The sequence below is a fragment of the Nuphar pumila genome, chromosome 15, assembly GCF_984573655.1.
Source record: "Nuphar pumila chromosome 15, dmNupPumi1.hap1.1, whole genome shotgun sequence".
In the NCBI taxonomy this organism is placed as follows: Eukaryota; Viridiplantae; Streptophyta; class Magnoliopsida; order Nymphaeales; family Nymphaeaceae; genus Nuphar; species Nuphar pumila.
In genome coordinates, this window is record NC_143263.1 from 19,074,653 (window position 1) to 19,096,094 (window position 21,442).

The 21,442-nt window shown below is 34.2% G+C and overlaps 1 long non-coding RNA gene across 1 annotated transcript; it reads right to left on the reverse strand.

Moving 5' to 3' along the window:
* Positions 1–5,317: 5,317 nt before the first annotated feature.
* LOC149814707 (uncharacterized) lies at positions 5,318–17,783 on the reverse strand. Its single transcript, XR_016428015.1, has 4 exons — positions 17,569–17,783; positions 16,775–16,809; positions 6,036–6,137; positions 5,318–5,595 (listed from the first exon to the last, which is right to left on the reverse strand). It is a non-coding gene; the product is annotated as an uncharacterized LOC149814707 (long non-coding RNA).
* Positions 17,784–21,442: the final 3,659 nt, after the last annotated feature.

The following is a 21,442-nucleotide window of genomic DNA, read 5'->3' on the forward strand; positions in this document are numbered from 1 at the left end:
TGTCATGGGTGCAGTAGGATTGAAGAAAGTTCATTGATTTTTTTTTGTTTCTATATTGTTCTTTACTTTTCTTGTTGCTAGGCATGGTAGTGTAGCACCTTGCTTGCTGGAATCAAGCTTGTCCCAAACCTTGAAGACACCATATTCACACACCTAGCCCATTTCCCTTAGCCCAACCAAGTAAGAACCCACTTATACCCAAGTGTTTCCAAACTTGAAAACCCATAGCAACCCAAAACCTTATTAGACTTCAAAAAATTCCCTAGCCCAATCCGTGATGAATCTAGATCTAAAATATAGACCATAGATTTTTCAAATTTTCCTTAACCTAACCCCAAAAAATTAGGATTTATTGAGTTCCCAGTTATGAGAACTCAATTTTAAAATCCAGCCTAACGCTACCCAAACCAAGCATGTTACTATGTAGTTCTGAATTTCCTTGAACTTCAAAAAATCATAGCTACATGTTCCCATGTCCTATGAACTTCAAATTTTCAGTAAACTTAGCTTGGGATGTCTTGAAGCGCCTCCCAAAAATCCAGATTTTTTCACTGGACCTTTTAGGAGAATTGAATTTTTTGTGAAACTTGTCTAGAACTAAACCCAATCTGTCCTGCAAAAGTTCTGAAAATTCTAGTGACTTCCAAAAATCATAACTCTTAGTTCTGGTGTCCCCTGGCCAATAAATTTTTCTCTTACCTTCCTTAAAGTGTTAGAAACTAGTCTCTAAAATTTTAAATTTTTCTTATACACTATTTGAGAGGAATAATTTTTCTACCAAATCCTACCCTAGACCAAGCCTAGTTCGTTCTGAACCTATTTTGAATTTTCACGTAACTTGAAAATTCATATCTCCCTAACCCCATGACCTTTAACCCTGAAACTTTGACCCAAACTTCTCTAAAGTTTCTACAACAATATTCCAAAATTTTATGAATTTATGTTGTACCATTCAGGAGAACCAATTTTTTTTTTGCCAAAGTCTACCTGAACCAACCCATTCTGTCTGGTCTATCCAATCCGACCTAAATCCCTTGAGCCTAAGTCCCCTTACCCAAGACCCTTAAACCCATGTTCTTTACCTAAGTTAGAGTGAGTTCAGTCATTTGAGAAAGTTTGATATGAAGGAGCTACATTAATAGGTAGACAAAGATTCAGGAGTGATTGATATATCTACCCATCTTGGATGAAGTTGTTGAGATTCTATCTCCAACCTTGTGAGTAACTAAAGATGTGTAAGTGACGGTGTGGTTGATCATTTTTAGAGCTGCAGATCCCTAATTAGAATTTTGAGAACTTGGTGTAAGCTCTGCAGTAGTGAGTATGCCCTCTAGTTACATGGATGTCATGGCTTGCCTTAGTCTCTTGGCAGCTATCTTGCAGGGCCCCTTAGCTTGAAGTTACTCCAACTAGATACTTGTGAATGTTGTCGCATCTACTCAGTACCATGACATAGCCACAAGCGAAGTGTTGTATTAATGATGGCTTTTTCAGCAGATCAAACTACAAGCTCAATTGCAAAAACTTGTGGCAAAAAAGGGAGGCAACATTACAAAACGATGGAATCAGAGTAGCTCAACGGATGTAAGAAGGGTGTTTTCTTGAAATGCTCAGAACCTAAAAATTATTCAAGTAGAGGTGTCGAACTACCTGAGTCTAAGTAGAAAATAACATCCTTACTATAAATAAATGATATCATAATGCATTCAAATACAACCTTGCATATCAATCATGCAACACATATCTTAGCAAGCAATAAACAGGAAATCATGCTAAATAACATAATGGTAAGAGAACTTAGTGCACACTCATTCATGCTAAAATGTGTAATAATGCAATAAATCATGTACATGCATGAACATTTACAGGAATGCATGAACATATACAAGATGCATGAACTTATTATTTTAGTGATGCGAGTCCTTCATGCATAAATAGGTTCTTATCCTTAATTATCATTTTCTTGCTTAAATGATGCATGCGATGTTTTATCTGAATGCATTTCACATTCTTGTTTCACTTGCCAATATCACATATCTATGGGTACAACACAAATTCTCCCAGTTTGAAGGTACGACCCAGGTTTATTTATTCAAGCAATTGTATTTTATTAACCTGCGTGATACCCCAATGCTGGTATTATCTCTAGAGAAAAGAAAAATAAATTCGAGAGAGTTTTCAAACTTTTGTAACCTGGTATATCAATATTTTCTTCATGAGTCTTACCTACCACACCGCGGATAAGTCATGGTAGTTCTCCTATCACCAACTCTGTGGATGGGGGATAAAGCAACCTTTTATGCTAAAACAATATCCCTACAGAGTCACAAGTAGTATCATGCTTACTCTCTCAATAAGTCACAAGAGAATTAATTTTACTTTGGTTTCTTAATTAACTCGCTTGTTAAGAGTGTCAATGCAAATATGCAACTACATTTTTTTTTCATATGCAATAATATTCATGGCACTATATGCATGATTTTGATTAGTCTCTACCATAAAATTATATAAATAATGCAATCACCATACATTTACACAGCCTGGGTAGATTAATCATTCATATTTATGCATGCATAATTCAAACATAATATTTATTCATAACTCATTTTATGTATGCAAACTATGCATTTTCATATCATGCTATCAATCATGCATATCATGTATCAATTTGTGCATATATTCAATCATCAGTATATCAATTGCAAATTTCATGCAATTACACATGACATAATTACATTCAAATATTGTCAATTTTATGCCTCATTAGGCTTGTTGTATAATTAAATTACATGCATCAAATATCATAATATATGCTTCGTGTATTGCTTAACATGAATTATCAATTGAAAAAGACTTAGGCTTTCAAAAACCAGTGAGAGATTGGGGAGGACCGTCTGGTCCTCCCTCTCTCCTCTCATCCTGTGTAGGCACCCGACAGTGCCTGCATAAATCCAGACACCATCCGATATTCCGCACAACACTGTCTGGTGGCCTACAGCCACTGAAAGGGGTGAGCCACCCCTTGTGGTTGATCGCCGGTCCCAACAACCCTCCAATGATGCCGCTGGTTGTGGCAATAATAAATTTTTTTTTTTTTTATAAACAGCCCCTAATGACGATAGTTAAGGGAGAAAAATTGAATTTGATGAGATTCTGGTGACCCAAAAGAAATATATTATGGCAAAAACAAATATTTTAACAATTCAAAAAGAAAAGAGGCTCTGTTGTTGGAATTTGATTTAGGAAAAACATCTTTATTCATCTCTAAATGTGTTCATGCTAAATCATTGAAAAAATTAAAAAACAAGTAAAACATAATGCGAAAGCATACCCAAATCCATCGTTGCACCGGTAGATCTTGATGGGGTTAGATCTTCTAAAACCTCTATAGGTGGCCTTTTCTTCTTCTCTAAACCTAATGAGAGACGAATAATTTCTTTTTTGATGGGGAGGAAAGAAAGATCATCCACTATATATGGTTTTGAGGACCATAGCCTAATTGTAACCACCCTATAGTCTTGTTTCTAATTTAGCCTATCATAAAATCAAAAATTGACATATGAGGACACATAAGGTATCTACACATTATTATAATCACACTTTATAAGATGTCATATGGCCCAATCGTATAAGATCACTTTAAATGGGCCTTCACCTTAGACAGTTTATAATGAGTGATTAATTACATATGTAGGCCCACATAAAATACCTAACGATGAGAACTAGTTGCCTGCTCATAGGTGGACAACTTATTAATGAGAAACTGAGAAGGCATAATGTTTGCATGCTTAGCTACTTGAAGTCCTTGTTGGGCCACTTAAAGCTCATTTGAAACAAAGGTCAAAGGAAATAAAGATTCACATGACATCTGGTCATTCTTCATTGAACATGCGGCTATTTATTTCCAGCTAAATGCACATCCTAGCAAGCAAATTTGTTATTAGAAAACTCATAGTGGCAACTTTTACCACACTTGTTATTTTAAACTTTGTGAGAAGGTAATATAGTTAATAGTGGCTTGTTCAAGGGGAAAGGTAAGTGAATATAAATGTATTAAACACAATGCTTAATTTTTTTTAAATCAATTTTTTAGTTTGCTCTTTTTAATGACTAAAGTATATCGTTTCAAGAATGTCTAAAAGTGCCAAAAAAATTGCATCTGCAATTTTATCTACATTGTACATTAACCTAAATAAAAGTTTCTATTTTGTAGTTCATCAACAACATAGGCATGTATAAAATTTACTAGGTTACGCTGAATTGTTAAATCCATTTATTCACACATTGCCACCTTCATATGCCAAGTAAAATATAAATAATATTGCATAGTTATATTGTCGGATTCATCATAGAGTAGCGTATGTTTTTTTAAGGCAAGTTGGGGTTAGGCAGACTTCTACCAGTTATACAACAATACCATTGGGATTCAAACTTGCAACACGTCCCAACACAAGGTGACGTGCACAGGCTGCTCCTACCAGACAAGCGGAGGCCAAGTTGGTTAGAGTAGCATATTTTTGTTACATCACATTCAACACAATTTTCTTTTAAGGAAAACATTCAAGTTTGGTGACACATTCAACACAATTATATATATACTAGATAAAGAACTTACGATACTACAAATATTACACTAACATCTTTTATTACTTAATTGAATTGGTGTAGTATTAGAGACATGTAATGTTTTCCCTGAGCTGAATGGAGATTGTCGCGAGTGCAAAGCAAGAAAGAGGTGAATTGCAATGCGTGCCCACCAAAAGGATGAAAGTGTGCCTTAATGATTTGTGTCAAGTGGAAGGGTCACCATTCAGTGGTTAAACTTACTCCAGGGATAACAAGCTAACCTTTCCCAAGAGTTTATATGAGAAAGTAGACAATTCAAATAAATACACATATACCTAGGCATGCAAAGATGCACACTCAATGTGTATGTATCTACGCACATATGTTTGTGGAAAGAAATAATAAGTCACTACAAGAAAATGAGGTTTTACTAGCGCAGCAATTGCACCAGTGAAACCCTTTACTGGTGCAAAACATGCGCTAGTACCCGCCGGTGATAGTTTCACTGGCAAAAAAAACATTCTCCAATGAAACTGTTTTTTCTGGCACAAATTTGTGCCAGACTTATTTGTTTCACTGGCTAAAATTTTGTGCCAGTGAAAATCTGTTTTTACTGGCGCAAAACTGTGCCAGAAAATATAGTTCTACTGGTGCAAAACAACACCAGTAAGCCTTTAACTAGTTGGGCGCATGCCAGACTATTTTATTGATGCAGAAATTAGATTTTGTTAAAAAAGAAAAAAAGAAATACTGCACAATATATAACAAAATTAAAAAGAAAAATATTTATTAATGAAACTTACAATGAGAGAATACAATTATAACTATACACATTACAAATTAGTACATCTAGTCTTTGTTCTACCACTTCCATGGGTTCCCTTCAACAGATAGCTTATTCAGATTCGTCAAACACCCAATTGAGTCTCCCTTTAGGCTTTGTTCTACCACTTTCAGGACTTTGACCAATAGCCCAATTGAGTATGGAAGTGTGCCCAAGTGTTGGAAGTTCTGGCTCACATTCAAAATCTGAGAAAGCAAGCCACCTTGTAAGTTAGCTGCTAAAAATAAGAAGTTTTTTAATATGTAATTATGTAACCAACATAAACATAAAAAGAAAAAATGTCTAATTTTTTGTAACATGCTACACATTTCAGGTGATGGTTTTCCCTATTGAACTTCATCATCACCAATAATTATAGAAAATGACTCTTTTCATCCTGTTAAAAAAACAACTAAAAAAATATTGATAATAGCGTAGTCTTCAAGTTCTTTTATTAAGAAAATCCATAAAATGATCATGGCTAGAAAAATGAGACATACCATGATGATATGATATGTTTTGTTCTATGCTGGCCTTAGAGGATTTTGAAGCTACTGCAATCCTAGTTTTATTTAAGTGTAGTTGAAAATACAAAATGCTAACAAGTATATTCAGAAGTTGAAATTATAGGATCAGGTCAACTTACCAAATGATCAATAACCAATGGTAGCTTAAAATCCATGATACTTTTTCGCCTAGCATTTGGCGTTTACAAGAAGAAACAACCTTTGCTCAACAATGACAAGAACTACAATGACAAGAACTACACGCATCATTGCGCATACACATGAAGATAACAATTGTAAGCAAGAAAACATTCACTTGGCATCCACACATAAACAAATAAAATGGTACTTGTTAATAAAAGAATATGAAATTCTAGACAAATAGAAAGCATACAGGGTTCATAGTGAAAAAGAGAATATATATATATATATATATATATCTTAACCTGGTTAAGGATAAATCAAAGGGCCAACTAAGCTATACAAACTTATGCCAGAATGCTTTCAACTCAACATTATCAAGAAACAAAAGGAATTTGGATATTACAAATGGTTGATACAACTTCATAGTGATGGTATTAAACATAGGGAACTTATATGAATGTGTGGTGACCTTGCTATGAACTTTGCTAATGTGCTCCATTGTTCATAAGCTTGATATAGGATTCCTTGAAATCTTTGAAGAACGTTTTTTCATCACTTGCATACAGCATGATTCACTTGCAAGGATGAATAGAATCTTAATACAAATCATAAAGTTCAGCATCAGCAATTTAAGTAATATACAGAAACTGATAGAAGACCAATCATGTTGGATGTAAGTGGATGACTCACATAAATCATCATTTCGTGAACAGATCATATGGATCAAACTAGTGCAAGGAGAAAAGAAAAAAAAACACCTGTGCAAAATGCATATAAGAAAAAAATAGGCAAGAGAAGATAACCATTTCATTAAGATGAAAAATAAGGGAATTCAATGAATCAAAATAAGCTATGCAAGCAAGGGATTCGAAGCATGAATCAAACCAACCAAAGCAACATGTGAAGTATCATGATACATGCATCTTCACACAAACCAAATTACGTAGGGGATGTGATTCAACACTTCTGGGCAAGCTCGTGGAGAACGTGATGAAGACACGTACAGACCAAAATGCCCATTTTTGATATTTTTGAGTAATTTTAAAATTTTTGAATTTTTATTTTGGAGAAATTATCCATGATTTTTATCCAAAAATTATTTTGTAGGATTTAGAAATTATTTAGAGAATTTTTCCAGCTTGAAACTAGGATTTTTCTTTTTTTATTAGATTATCAGATCCGGATCTAAATCCAGTAGCCCATTAGGATCTATTTGGGCAACTGGATGGTGTATAGGGTTCAGGATAGATTTTATTTTTTTATTTTGAATTGATTGGATTTGGTGGGTGGGTGCTTGAATCCATCTGTTGGATCCAAAAGAACTTTTATTGGGCAGCAATATAGTTGTTTGACCCCACCCAGGCCACTGGGTAGGGTTGGGCAGCTATTCAAGTTCCAAAGAAGTTGGACTCCACTTCCTCTCCCTTTGTTTTATAAAAAAAAAAACCTAAAAAATGTGAGAGTCATCACCCTCTTGTTGTTGCTGAAAGAAAAAACTCCCTTAAAGAGTTATGTGTGGTGTAGAGATGCCCCTCTGCTCCTTCTCCTTGGTGGCCACTAAAGTTGCGAGTACTACCTCCATTCCTTGCTTGAACGTTCTCCTTCCTGAACCATTTGAGAGTTGTGTTGGTGCTGTCAAAGGAGGTTGTAGAATAACCATTGGCCGGTGGTGGACATTGAAGCTAAGCTCCCCCTCTCCTTTCCTTCATGAATATTACCCTATGTATGTGTTTTGAGAATGATTGAACATTTATATTGTTTATGGACTAATTTATTTATCAAGTAAAAACCTATGTTTGCATGATTAAGTTGAATATTAAATCTGATTTTTCATTTGAGATGGCAGGTTTGTTAAGTATTTGTTCATGATAGGAAACACATTTTTAGTGCATCATTTTTTTGGGTTTCGATTGTCTGCTAAAAATTTTCAAATTGATTTATTTTTAGATTAAGCAAATAGGTTGCAATAGGGTTTATTTTTTTGCATATTGGGTTCACATTCAGATCTGAAAGCTCATTGACTTTATTCTCAGATTAATTTGTTAAAGTTCATGACTACATCTGTTAAGATCTCATATGAATCCCAAAAATTGGGTAGTGAATTTTTATGGACAGATTTTCTATTTTTTTATTTTATGTTCCTTGTGATTGTGAACAAATAGGTTAGGTGTGAATCAGTCTTGTGTTAACTCTGTTGTCATGACTTTTGTTGTGCTCAAATTGTTTAGATGAATCTAAATTTCAATGTTTGTGTAACAAAATGTTTAAGAATGTTTAGGACAAGGATTTCATATTTTTTAATTAATGTCACTTGTTGCATAGATTCAGCCATACGTCATTTTGGTTTGGTGCTAAATTCAAATCTGACTTTTTGTTGTGTTTGGTGTTTACGAAAATTTATATTATACCTGCATTGTCATCGTTGATTAAATAAGAATCAGATTTGATGAGTTTTCGTTTATATCCCCAAATAGCCAACACATTGTTCATTTATGGTTTTGGGACGCACACCAACTGTTTGGTGAAAACACCCCAATGAGATGATTGTGTCGTTTACAACCTGATTTGGATAGGGCATTTGAGTGTTTATTTGTTGTTTACAAATATTGATTTGAACGTAGAAAAATAACCCCTAGGTACCTCTTAAATAGCGCCTCAACCGCGTAAGGTGTAGTTAGCATAAACTCCTCATTCGACAAATTTGGGTCATGTCCATGCATTGTTAGGTCATTTCCCAACATCCCTATCACATAGGTGTCGTCAGGATGAGTCACATGATTCGTCTCATTGCAAACAACCACCAATCAAAAGCTAATGGTGAAAAATAAATCATTAGACAAATATTGATTTGAACATAGAAAAACTGCCCCTAGGTACCTCTTGAATAACGCCTCAACCGCATAGGGTGCAGCTAGCATAACCCTCTCATTGGACATATTTGGGTTGTGCCCATACTTGGATGCATTGTTAGGTTGTTTCCCAAAATCCCCATCACATAAGTGTCATCGGGATGAGTCACATGAATCATCTCATGGCAAACAACCACCAATCAAAAACAAATGGTGAAAAAAATATCAACCATGGTAAAAGTTACAAAGGGAAGAGAGACACAACAGAAAACATGAGGAAGATTCACCTAAGAGAAACCATGGAGAAATTCATAAAGATTTCTTGATCATTATGCTTGTATTTTTTATTGAAATTGAAAAATTTGTCTATTTCACTATCAGTGGTGGACCTGATTGAATCATGTATGGATTTTAACAATAATACAGTTGCTAACAACTAGAAGTGTTTAAGAACTAGTCAACATAGAACAACACCATAAATTCCACTTGTGCCTGAAACTATAGCTACGCAGTCTAGGCTTTTTTCATCAAAGTGTTGTTCACATCTTAATAACTTATTCATGGCATTACTAAATCTGACATCAAGAAGATCAACTATATATATGAGGTGCACATTTTCATTATCAATTGCATTGTAACCACATACTTGAATGAACGCCACTATCTCTTGTCAGACTCCATCACCTTAAAAATAAAAGAAGACAATCAATCATTCAAAGTTAATTGATGAATTAACTTTTGATATAGTTAAAATCTTAAATTCTAATTAAATGACCTAAGATTGTTGTGAACCATTTGCTTGGTTGGTCCTTATAATTTCCATCAATTGTTGAACTTAAGCTTTTAACTCATTTACTTTATCCACTTGGGACCCAACTTTTGCATCCTTCCAATTTGAGCTTCCATCACATTCACTCTTTCCTTCAACTCATTGATCTCTTCTCTATATTTTGCATTTTGTTGCATCAATTGTGTTCAAGTAGGGCCCAAAGCAAACAACTCATATATCTTAATACACATGCCATAAGTATGAACTCACTCATACGTGTCCTCTCCAATTGCTTGAGAAAGGATATCATTGAGAGACAAACTATATGCAAATCCCTCGGGCAGTTGAGATATCAGCATTTATTTTAGACTACAAGATAATATACATATCCAATTACATATAGATGCAAAAGTAAGATATCATTGTTTAACACAAATAGAACTAATTATGTAATTATTAATCACTTACAATTGTTTTACTTATTTCACCATTATAATAATTTCCAGTGAATCTAGAGCAAGTCATAATTAAGAATTTAGCTTGTAACGACTCAACTTCATCATCTCCAACATGCATAAATATGAAAAGAAGTTAATAATGATAACATAATAAGATAAAATAGATCATAAAAGTAAAATACTAATAAAATTAATGACATGATAATTATATTTTTTATATGATATCGTGCAAAGTTTTTTGTTCCAGTAGTGTGCTAAAACTTTTATTTTGTATGATTGACAGCATTCTTTATACTTTGTGCCTATACCAATAAAACAAGTTAACAACATAAATGACTACAAATATTAAAATTATCATCTATAATTTACTTTACCAAGATCTAACAATCATATCTTCGATTGACGAGAATCAAAATGTCTCATAAGGGGTCTGCCTATTGATTAGATGAAATACTCTCCACACAACTATTCAAGTTCTCAAAAGTGTATTGTACTTTTTATAGATTTGCCTTAGCTCATACATCCAATTTCTAAAATACCTTGCATATTATTTCATCACCCAAATTCTTATGCACTCAGGAACATCATACTTTTGCTGCAACACATACAATTGAAATCATATTACAATCATGTTTAAATATTATATAAAATCAAAGAAAATTCAGTTATATACCAAACATGATGCCACACATCATCCTTGTAACTTTGAGGTAGTGTTCCAAGTAAAATAATGAATGAGAGTTTTTCATGATCTCATGTCATCGTTCTTAAAAATGAAGTCAAATATTGCAACTCTTGAACTACGGTTTGACCATTTGCAACATGGAATTTCATGCATGGAGCCAACATGATCTCTTCTATAACAAATGCATCATGTATCAATTCATCCATATCATTTATGTTATCTTCACATGCAACAACATGATCTCTTGTATGGGGGATCACCGGTTCACCATGACAATGCCATAATGTATTGTTTTGGACAAAAGCAAAACATACCATGTGATCAACAACAATTTTGGCATAATGAAATAAGTAATTGTTACATTTTACGCACAGGCACCTTATCTTTCTCTAATTAATTGCATTGTTCTCATGAGAAAAGCTATTAAAGCTATGAACTTCATTCAAATAGTCAATACTCCTTCTATCAAATACAAAACATAATCCAATTTATCTACATGCATCATGTATTAACTTTTTAATTTCAAAATAGTGAAATCTTATTTGTTGACATAAATATCTATGCTTTTAAATCCAGGTTCTATGGTCCATAATGACTAATTGCTTCCTTCTTTTGATCACCAGTTTAAAAATTATACAAAAAAAATAATATAAAAGTTAAAAATCATATTACACCACAAGAAAATGGAGTTTTACTGGCACAAAAACTACATGTACTTCACAATTACATGATTTAAAAACTTGTTTTCTTGGCACTTATGTCACACCATTGTGGGCCATTGTTTTTAAAAAATCACATGACAAAAATTTCATGTACTTCACAATCACATGATTCAAAAACTACATGTACTTCACAATCATATGATTCAAAAACTACATGTACTTCACAATCATATGACCTATAATAAATGCTTGTAGATCATATTTGTAGGTTTTTATTCACGAAAGACAAAACTATCAAAATTATAGTTTCTACTAGGTGAGAGTTAGATCTCCCAAGGCACCTTTATACACACACACACACACACACCATTAATGGGTATCTGACTAAAAATATATTAGGTAAAGGTTGAGTATGAATTAGGAAAGTTCCTAATATTTTAAAATGCAATAACAAATAAAGTAGTTAAACTTATTTGATTAATAATGCCACCTTGACCTCAAGTTGACCTTGTACTGAACTAAGCCTAAACTAACAAGCATAGAGACCTAAATAGGCTTTCACTCAACTCATTTACCAGCACCAGGAGGACACATTCTAGCTGAGATCCTTAAAATTTAAGAACAAGAAAACCAATGAAGTTTGTCCCATGTCTTATTAAACTTGAACATTGGATATGCATGATGTTTCAGACATTAAAGCTATATTCAAGTAGAAATATGCAATCTAATTCAAGAAAAGAGTAAGTAACAAGAACAATAGCGAAGTATAATGCAAAATTTTCATCAGACAAGGAGAAAAAAAAAGAGATAGTCTAGCAAAGAACTAATGAAGAACTAAGAACTGCTAGGTAAGAGTTGGAAACATTGACATGTAAGTGCACTATCTTAATAATTTTAATATCTTTCAATACTTTTTTATAGTATAATAAAAAAGCTTTTATATATCAAAATACTAAAAACATGTTGTTTAATGATTAAAAGTTAAAAAAGACTTGTGCCATCATGTTCTAATTTTCAAAAGTTTCTCCACAAATTTTCATTGTGGGACCTTTAAAAGATAGCAAATGACAGATAGTCCAAAAAAAATGTTGAAACAAACAAGGGTGTATTTACAACTTATTCCAAAAGAGAATAATTCCAAGGAAAGATATTCCTCATCCATCTGAGATGCAAAAAGGAAAAGAATGCTACTAATGCATATCATACACATGTGTCACATTGAAATATACCAATTGAACGAGCCATCAACATTCAATGCATGTTATTCTTTATGGTACCACTTTGTTGTAATGCCCCAAATTTATATCGAACCATTTCTAAGAATTTTTTTTTTAACGAGTGAAAAGGCTATACAAGCCATTTGCAAACCTGAAAAACTTGGGCGGGTTACAATCAAACCACAACACACACACATGATTGAAATATAGTTCTAAACAAATCATTCATTAATTTAAAACATTCAATCATAATAAAATCAGAGTCTAAACACATTATTAAAATATTTAAAATACCCAAAAGCCAAAACATGAGCCAAGTATTCGAGAAGAGAGTTATATATGACATCCGTCCTAGCACCACCACAAGCGTACCACATCATCAGCTTACTCATTGCGTAAAAAATATGAAAAATAAGGAGTCAAATCGTGCCCTAATAGGTAACACTCTACCATATAAATAGGAAAATAAATTCTAAATACACAAAGTATGCAATGGACATATCAATGAAGTACATATCACTGATCCAGATTGCATGCATACACATTTGGGCATATAGGTAACTAAACAACATTAACTTACTCTTTGATTCGGTACCTGCATTCAAACTCATTAGTAAGCAAGATCATGCACCATTGCACACATTTATTTCATACATCTCAATATAAAATATGTGAATCATGTTAACCTCATCTCTAATGCATTGTTTCTGATCTTTTCTTGCCCTGTAAGGGCACACTCTCAGGGACTCAACTTGTTCGTTATGCAATATATTTTATTAACCCCATGAACTTAGAAAGATGTATAAACACCCACTGAATTGGCCAATAGCTGAAATACACTTTAGAGGTCTAGAGAATCGATTCATACTCTATAGAGTCGTAAAGCTACCTACCTAGGCCTTATCAAGTAGTCTCGGTTCTTTATGTTGAGGATGAAAAATCGGAGAGACACCTTGCTCTCTAAAACAACCATTTTTTTATTCAGTCGTGTGTACTGCCTACCTTCTCTAAGGTAGACAATTGGTTTGAACGGGTTACTTAATGTTGCTGAATTAGACTCAAGAGTCAACCCAAGTGCCTCAGCACCAAGGGCGCTCCAGCCCGAGCCTCCACTCAGAACGTTGTCACAACCAACTGAAGATAAATCTTAACCTATTCAAAACTAGGCTCTTGGAAACCTATCCCCACTCTGAGATGCCCTTGCATACTCCTCTCGGGAATACCCCTGAGGTCTAAGTGTGTGAACATTTATAACAATTATTATGAGACAGTGCATACAAACATTATAGTAGTTTCATAGAACCCATGCTCACTCACGAGCTATATGCTTATAGGGCCTCTAATAACCCACAACACATCCCTCATGATATGCACACACCACTTGACATAATGCATGATGCCCATGCCATAACATAAACCATTTGTGTATTCCTCTTGCCATTCAACATTACATATGATTCCTCTCATTATGCATAGAGCATCATGTAAGCAAGGCATTCATCATAGCTATTATGCATAATCACTTATCATGTTGTCACATATCAATTTCATAAAATTCTCATACTATACACTGATGCACAAACTGACCATGTACACGAAAGCATGATATACACTAAATCACATAGGTTCATAATTCATTATTTAGAAATAGTAAATAGCAGAAATTACGCTGTTGTCACAGGCTCTATCATGGTTCACACAGAGCTTATACTGACAAGCAAAAATTATGGGTAACATCTACATATTTTTTCTAATATCTCTAATTTACATATATGGAAAACCTATTATATTTTTATAGTAGAAACTCTCGGAATGAAACTACTTTTTTGTCAACAAACACATGTATAGAATTCTGCTCCCTGAAGAAACAATGATTCAGTGCCCTATTCGAAGGCCTATAATTTTCTCAAATTTTTTGATAATAGCGTAATTTGTTACCTTTCAATAGAGTCCATTTTATAGGAAAACTTTATATATTATTTTTAAAATTATTTTGGATTACACCCCTATTAGGGAATTTCATAGGTTCTAGTTTTTTGCAAGTAACAGATTTTGATCAACTTAGATGAAGTTATGGTACTTACTAGTAAGAGTTACAATTTTTTTTCTTATTTTTAACGGTATGTGTAAGATGTCTAATATCACATATTCAAAAACCAGATGAAAAATCCATAAATTGGATTTATTAGATTTTTCATGGTAACGTCTGCCAGATTTCTTGGTTTGTGTTGCAGAAGTTGTAACCCTCAAATAATGGACTTTCTAGCCAAGCCCTATTTACTGAGACTTTGTGTACATGTATTCACGACCCACGTAAAAGGATTTCATCAGAATCTAATTCGTTTGAGCGTTAGGATTTTCCTACCGACATTGTTCAGTTAGAAAAATACAAACAACTTATAGTTATTTTTTGAATTTAATCATCAACATGAAAACACATATGCAAATATATCTAATCATGAATTTCTAAGCATGGTACACACATAATCAAATAATCATGATGTTGTAACATAGAATAGAAATTAATACATGCTTCCAAACATAATGAAAATCATGTTTTGGCCGATATCTAAAGCACATCTTTGGAAAAATATTTTTTTCATAAACCATCATGGAATTTAATAAAACCAACATTATTCTAGATCTATTAAATCCTTATACACATCAACTTTTAACATCATAATTCATCTAATCATAGATACAAATCAATAAACATGCATAATCAAAACTGATTTGCATTAAATCTATAATACTACACGTTTTTTCCAAAACTTGATTTTGGTAAAACCCTGAACCAGATCTTATTTTCAAATAAATCAATAATTTTAAAATATATCAGCATGAGATATGTCAAGTACAGAAATTTAAAACCTTTCTAATGCAAGATTTATGGCTGATCCACCATGGGTCACCTTGAATCTTGATTTTGCATTCTCTACATACCTGAAATTCATTTCCAAGCTTATATGATAGAGGTACCTACCTCGAATGCAAATTGCAATGGTTAGGAAGCCTCCTCCTCTTGATGAAATCTCTATTAGCAGATCCTTGAAGCTGCTTCGATAGTCGCTGGAACCTTCTCTACAGTCTTGAAGGAGAAGAGAGAGAAAAGAACAAATAGAGAAGGATGGGACGTCCCCCACCTTGTTCTCCTCTTTTATGGACTATGGGCTGAGCTAAGGCAAGTTTTTGGAGCTTGTCTCAGCTGCCCAAATGGAAAGGGGAAAGGGTTGATCGACACCCCCCACCCAAAGAACAAATAGAGAAGGATGGGACGTCCCCCACCTTGTTCTCCTCTTTTATGAACTATGGGCTGAGCTAAGGCAAGTTTTTTGGAGCTTGCCTCAGCTGCCCAAATGGAAAGGGGAAAGGGTTTTTAGATTTTTCAAATGGGATTTAATTTTAGGAAATCTAAAATTCAGCCAAGAGGAGTAGGCCCACCTAGGGGGATGTCCCACCCTCTTAAGATAACTTTCTTAATTAAATAATTAATTATATTTATTTAATTATATTAAAACCCAATATTTTCAAATTAGATCTTGGATCAAATTTTTTTCTTGGATTTCATACCAGATCCAAATCTAATAAATTTTCAAACCTAATTCAGATCCAAATACACATACTAAATCCAAATTTAAGTAAAATTAATTCCAAACCCAATTTCAATCTAAATTCTATTTAAATTCTAATTTACATGATTTTAATCCCAAGTTAAATTCAAATTTTATTTTAACTTAGGCTAAGATTCTAAATCTCTTGAAATTATATTTTGAATAAATGTATCACATAAATTATAATTCACAAGCATATTTAAATAAATAGAAGCCATATTTAAGACAATAAATCATCTTTATTTATTTAAATAATTGCCAAAAAAATCTTTTATTATATTTTTATATGTCAACATCATCAAGATTAAGGTGAGAAGATAGGCAAAAATAAATGGAAAATAGATAAGTAAACATGAAAAAAGAGTATCTCTAAGTATGGAGTATGTTGCCAAGCTAATTTTGCCTTTTTTTTCCTTTTCTTTTGAATGGTCAAGTTGGGGAAAACAACAAATCCATAAATCAAACTGAAATCCAGTTTACTCACAGGCAGATGGCTTAGAAGAAGTCTAGTCCCCGCACCTGCAGCATCATCATCGACATCAGGAAGAGCCTTCAACGTTGAAGATGAATAAGAAGAAAATGTGAAAAGAAAGAAAAGAAGATACTAGCTCATGGAGAAGACGCCTAAACCCTCAAGTCCCACAGAATTTGATATCTGATTTTTACCTCTGGTGGGGCAAGGGTTCCAAAGAGAAAGAGGACAGGGTTGGGGGAAGGGTTTCAGCGAAAATGGGAGGAATGAAAAAAAATACAGTTTGAGGGTGAACCAAAGATTTCAAAGGAATTACTGGCATAGTGCCAAAGATTGTAGGGTTTTCCTTGTCGTGTTTACTGAGTGCCCCCAGTAAATCCTTACAATCTTTGGCATAACCCAAAATTGCAATAGTAAATCCCAAAAAATGACGTTGCGTAGCCTTACAATGGTGAAACCGCATGATTTCTGGCACCAAGCTACTGGTGCGCCAGTGATGTCCTCTTTTCTTGTAGTGAGTATGATGCAAAGAGTAATGCCATGTTATTTTTATATCATAAAAATATCAACTTAGCATTGAAGAAAATGAAACATGTATATAAAGTTCTACATTAGAATACTAATATGCCTCATTCAAGATTTGCAAAAATTAACTAGAGATTGAAAAACTTTGATTAGTAAGGAAAGTGAAAGTTTTAAATTGGCTATCTTTTAGAATAAAAAACCTACATAGTTATATGTAGATGCAAAAATTCTATAAACAAGATTTTATTGATTTTTGAAAAAATTTACAAAATGGTTTTCACCTCCATCTTCAAGATGTGATGGGATCGCCTGCTAGTACATGATCCAGTCGTTCCTTCCAAGTGACAAGGTATAACTCGATCAAGGTTGAGATTCTCCCGCTTAATTAGAATTGCTTTTCCTTGGTCTTTTCAAACTCTCACAAGCACCTATATCGTAATCCTTAAGTGGTGGACCCACCCAAGCTCAAACATGTAATAAAAGATGTGTGTGGAGTTAGAAAATGCATGCACAAGCAATATTTCTTAGGAAAATAAAAGAGATTAGAGAGAGAGAGAGAGAGAGAGAGAGAGAGCTTACTCAGGCTTCTGGAGAAGCACTAGCTCCTTCCTTGCGGTGGACTGATAGAATAACCAGACCCTGAGCTTTTAATGGTGATGATGTCCTAGGGGGAAGGGGGCTGTCCCACTTAGGAAAATGGTTTCTTGAAAGAAACCCAAGAAAATCTGCATGGGCACTTCCCAAGGGACAATACCCAAGATGGGCCTAGGTTAGGTAGGAGAGAGAAAGAGAGGAACTCTTCTCTAAATGCCCAAGAGGGAATGAGAACCTACGATGGACAAGGGTGAGGAGTGGGGTATTTATAAGCTTCCCTCCCTCATAAAAGCCATCAAAACTCAAAACTTGAGTTTGCCACCAGCCACTTGGCAACAACCCAAGTTTGCCGCCAACCTGGACTTGGGCCGGCTAATACTCATTTGAAAATTTGCGATATTTCCTTATCCGAGAATCAAATTAACTCACAATTTGGTACAAATTTTCTTTTAAGTGTGGAAAGATATTATCTTCCCCTACAAATTGCGATATTGCGGTGTTGGAAAGATAATATCTTCCCCTACAAATTTTCTTTCAAGTGTAAAACCAAATTTGGAAGTTTTGGCGGTAAAAAATGCTGAACAGGTTTTTCTTAGGAAAACCAATTTGTTTTGGTTACAAGTTTTCACTCCAGTGTCAAATGGAAGTGATTTTCATTTTGTTGAAAAGCTGGAAATCTCTAGTTTTGTATGATATACTTGAAGGATGTTAATATACAGGTCTAAATATGGCAAAAAAAAAGAAATTTGTCTGAAATTTTTCAAAGTACCTAGATTTTCATGAAATCCTTTTGAAATCTCGGATAGTTTGAAATGTTTTCAAACTATGTGGGGTTTAATCTCTCTCTTTTTGTAAGAATTTTGAATCACACTCTCTTCTCATGTTTTTTAAAACATTTTTGGTTGTTTTGGTGCTCGGATGTGCTCAAATGGTCTCCTTCCCGAAGTACTTTGCACTCTCTGTACGTGGCAAAGTATTTGAAAGCTCACATTCGATTTTGTCTCGAAATGTGAACAAGCATCCTATTTTTGTCAAGCCACACTTTGTGAATTTTGTGTCGAGACCAACAACAATTGGTTGTGAACCTGAAAATTTTTGGGTGTCTGCAGTTTATTTTGTGTCATAAAGATATATTTTCTAGCTCCATTTTCAAAAGAATCCTATAACATGATTTTTTAGAGAGTGAAACATGTTTATGTTCTTATATGATTCTTTCTCAAATGACACAGTGGGCTGAGCTTCTTATATCCAACCCTTAAAAATGAATGAAATAGAAGGATGAAAATAATCAGAAGAAAAGAAAAAACTAATAAATGTGCTGCATATCATATCATTAATGTAGCTATCGGAATGTGTGTTTAGGCCTTTACTATAAAGCTTGCGTCAAGAAGATACATTAATTCCATTTCATTTTACTTTTATTAAAACTTGCATAAAGAATACAGTGATATTAAATCCCTTTCATTTTACTTTATATGCACACAAAATAATTTTTTCATGGTCTCGAAGTTGTTCAACAAAGGCTATCTCGCATGCACCCAAAATGCTATGCTCATCCGGTAGGGCCGACTAGCGAACATCACTAAGTTGATGGATGTCATGAGTTCAAAATCTACGTAGGATGTCCTTTGCTGCAAGTTTGAAGATGGGTGTATTCTCTAGTGGGCAGGGCGAACCTCAAGCATTTGACCAATCGGAGGCTGGTGATGGGTGGTTTTCCAAGCCAAAGAAAATAAAAGAGAGAAAACACTATCTCACATGTTCTGTAATGAAGGTTTTCAACATGTACTACAAATTAAGCAGTATATTTAACATAGACCCCAATAGAAAATGAATTTGGTGTATGTTTTTAAAATATTTATGGTATGTTCTTTCTTAATTATCAACTATTTATTTAAAAATAAATAAACATAAATATTTACATCATTTTACAACAACATTAGATAAATCAACTTAGAGATCTACCAATTCAAAAAGCTGTCATTATTAATGTTACTTCAAGTAGCTGAACAAAGGGACCAATAATAAGATTCTAGTAAACTAAAAGATAATACTGCAACAAATGGATATGGGTAAGTAATTGTGAGGTGTTTTTTAAATTTTTCAATGCATGTATGTGCATGAGAAAGTGGGGGAGGGGGAGAGGGCTTGAATGGCACAAAACAGAAAGAGGATATGCCTTTTCTTCTTCGTGTTTCCATTTGCAATATAGCCACGTCATGAGAGAGAGAGAGAGAGAGAGAGTAAAAAATGGTTGGTTTTCCACTTGTTTCTACATAGGGGTGGAATACCCTTTTATTGATATTGATATAAACCGCTAGCTGGGTCACCTATCCTGAAGATGGCGACAGAACCACATCCTAACACATCAAGTGCATCTCTCCTTTCTAAACATACATAAAAGGAGGTAGTGGAGAATGCAAAGTAGCAATCTCACATGGAAGTCACAGTCACAACACTCCGCCCGTAACATACTCTAAAAAGCATACTACGATTTTTAGTAGTCTAACAGAACAAATCTGTTCATCTAAGGCCATCCTTTGCCTAAAGCATTTACTGTAAAACGACCTTTTCCTTTGAAAAGTACCAAAAGGAAGAAAATGAACAAATTAATGGACACAATTATTTTCTGTGAATCCAAAACTTGGTTTTATTACCAAAGATCACCAAATAAAGAGCCTGAAGAGAATAATGCTCATTCTTATGCATGCATACTTTTTCTAGAAGAGAAGAATAAAAACTGTTTTAGATGCCAAACCCTACAAAAAAATAACAACTGCACATGGAATAACAAAATTTATGAAAAATAAGAAAGTTTCAATAAAAGGTGTTTTTTTTTAAACATTTTAAATCATAATTGACTCACTAAAACTGGATCAATCAATGTACCTTTCCATTCATTAAAGAGCCTGCCTTCCAAGACGTCCCTTTCTTTCTCCACCATGCCATCCATACATACAATATCTGGAAGTAAACCCTAAACCAAAATACATAAATAAAATTAAAACAGAAATACAAGCACTAGAACCAAGAACAATAAAAAGATGCGTGGAGGACGAAGAGAAGACACCTCTCTCTCTCTCTCTCTCTCTCTCTCTCTCTCTCTCTCTCTCTCTCTCTCTCTCTCTCTCTCTCTCTCTCTCCTGGAGGCTTCTCAATTCTCAATCTTCTTATTTCCTGTTCTGTCCCTCTCTATTTCTGCAAGTAAGCTGAAAAAGAGCACTCACAACCATTTCCATCTCCATTTTCGTTTCTCTCTTGCCCATTCTCATTGCTAAAAATAAACAACTACCCATTTGGCCATTTTTTCCAAGCAGAGAAAGGGAAAGAAGAGGGGAGAGGTGGACAGGGAATTGAGGAGGATGGGAAGAGGAAAGATCGAGATCAAACGCATCGAAAACAAGACAAACAGGCAAGTCACCTTCTGCAAGCGACGAAGCGGGCTGCTCAAGAAGGCCTACCAGTTGTCGGTGCTCTGCGATGCCGAGGTCGCACTCATCGTCTTCTCCAGCCGCGGCCGGCTCTACGAGTATGCCAACAACAGGTTGATCCTCTCTCTCT